The sequence below is a fragment of the Pinus tabuliformis genome, chromosome 8, assembly GCF_031772625.1.
Source record: "Pinus tabuliformis cultivar Carrire ecotype Pingquan chromosome 8, CPIR1, whole genome shotgun sequence".
Classification (NCBI taxonomy): Eukaryota; Viridiplantae; Streptophyta; class Pinopsida; order Pinales; family Pinaceae; genus Pinus; species Pinus tabuliformis.
The window spans coordinates 702,048,349-702,050,890 of NC_142294.1; the positions used below are offsets into that span (position 1 = coordinate 702,048,349).

The 2,542-nt window shown below is 34.9% G+C and overlaps 1 non-coding gene across 1 annotated transcript; it reads left to right on the forward strand.

Annotated features, from left to right (window-relative positions):
- The first annotated feature begins 1,300 nt into the window (after nt 1-1,300).
- Nucleotides 1,301-1,452, forward strand: LOC149237551 (U12 minor spliceosomal RNA). Its single transcript, XR_016246788.1, has one exon. It is a non-coding gene; the product is annotated as a U12 minor spliceosomal RNA (small nuclear RNA).
- Nucleotides 1,453-2,542: the final 1,090 nt, after the last annotated feature.

Sequence of the window (2,542 nt, forward strand, 5' to 3'; positions counted from 1 at the left end):
TAAACTTGCTGGAGTTGAAAGGATACTCTTTTGGTTGCCCAGACTGATCATCCCTGCTCCCATATTTGATATACATCTCAATAGAAAGCACTCCCCACCAAAAAAACACAGATTTTTATATAAATTTGACGAAATAGGCAAGAACATAGTTGTCTATTTTTGACCAAATTAAAATATTAGAATTATTGACATTATTATCAGTGGACATGTTTCCATATACTTGAATCTACATTATTTGGGACAAATCATGAACCATACCATTTAAGCTAAATTCCTTCCTTTAACATAAATTAAATGGATCACATCTTCTGCTTATTAAGAAAGCCTAAACCCGAAAACAAAATGATTAATGAAAATATATAATTAAAAATATAATATATTATTATTTCAATTTATAATTTGTTTAGAAAAAAAAGTCAATATTACTGAAATAAAAATGAACTTTCAGCAATTTTATGGTGAATTTGGATATTGAATTAATATTAAAGAGTAAAATATTAAGATAAAAAATTAGTAGTTTAATTGTTTTAATTATTTTATGTTTTGGGAGGTTTTTGGGTCATGTTTTTTTATTTATTTAATTTGTTTAAAAAGTTGGTAGAAATTTGTTGAAAACACAAATTTGATTTATAAATTTTTGTATTAGTGTGAGTATTTGAAATGTTTTCAGATCTAATTGAATGGAGGTTTTTTTGTGACTAGAATTATTTAGAGATCTGTCTTCCCAATCCATCACATAAAACTTTTAAATTACTTTTGAAAACAACCTAAATTTATTTATTTCTTTAAAAACAAAAAAAATTGTTTTATCAAATTCCCATCAAATACTTTCAAACTTAAAATAATTAAACACCCCTCAAATCTAGTATTTAAAGATAAGATTAATGATTATAACTTGAACTCCTCGAAACAGAAAAATTGTAAAATTCCTTATCAAAACTTTAAAAATCGAATAGACTCTTCGTGTAATAATGATATATCCATGAAACTCTTTCCTTTTTGGCATTGTTGGTTTCCATGAAACTGATTCTCTTCTGATATTTGTCGAAAAATTTCTCCTCATACGCACCAATAAGGGCATTTTCATGATAGCTATCTCACTGGTATCCAGATTTCGTATGTGTATTTGGTCGACAGTTTGTTTAATGCGTTGGCTTTTACTTTGAACACAGCTTACATTTTCAGCGACGCAGAAAAGAACACCTAGATTCAGTAAAATTTGTTTCTATCCCACATGCAAACGAAGTAGTTAAACATCGGAAAGAATTGGTATAAATAAAGAAGAGAAATAAGTAGGAAATTGCCTTAAACTAATGAGTAAGGAAAACAAAGCGAGCGGTGGGAACTGCTCGCAGCGCTGACATAATATTGCGCAAGAATTTATGGAGGGGTAATAGGCTGGCCGGGAGTTGACGCTGCTTACTTTGCAGAACTCTCTCGCGCGGGCCTCCTAAACCGCCCAACAAAGCTTAAAACTAAACGGAGAATTTATATAGGCATATAGGGGTTGTATTTTGTCTTCTATTAGTCTTAAGGTTTTGTTGTAACAGGGTATTTGTTTTGCCTCCGTTTTACATTTATTTTAATACTAATTTTTTTGACCATGCGAATATTTGTCACCATCTAGGGGAAGTGAACTTGGTGGCCCTTGGGTCTACTATATTTTCACTGTTGTCTGTTTAATGCTGTGGAAACAGGGATAAGCCTCCTTTAATGCTCAAGGATACAGGGACAAGCTCCTGTAATTTCGTACCTCTTGGATTGGGTTTGGGTTGGGCATTTAAGGGGGGTTTCGCTTTGGGCATTTAAGGGTGAATGGGTTGGCATTGAATGGAGATGGTTGGGCGCTGAATAATTTGGTTAGGATATTCATGTGGATGTAAGTGGAACATTCCTCTGTCTTCCCTTCACTGTAGACGGTCCATATGCATAGTGTCTCCTTTATCATTGGGGAACAATCCTCGGTCGACTTCACGGATTAGATTGAATATACATCACCAACCAAGAAACTGTTTCAACATGGATCACAACTTTATCATTGGGGAACAATCCCCTGTCGACTCCACCGATTAGATTGAATATGCATCAACCACCAAAAAACTGTTTCAACATGGATCACGACGGCCTGAAGTCCTCATATATATTCAATATACACCAAAAAAGTGTGACACATCTGCCAAAGAGTTGGGAAGCCTTTTCTGTGTGGCAAAATCCCAATAAATGCAGTGCTGGCCCAAAACCCATTTGAGAATGAGATGATTCAATTTGACCAATTTCACTCACGATAGGGAGGAATGGGGTGAACTATATCATTATCATTATCATTGCCGAAGAGTTGGGAAGCTTTGTGTGAGGCAAAATCATAATTATGAGAATCGGACTGGTCATTGAACAAGTAGACCCAGAACCAGTAGACCTCTGCACGGGGAATGGGTTAGAACTGGTCATTGAACAAGTAGACCCAGAACCAGTAGACCTCTGCACAGGGAATTGAACAAGTAGACCCAGAACCAGTAGACCTCTGCACAGGGAATTGGGCAGA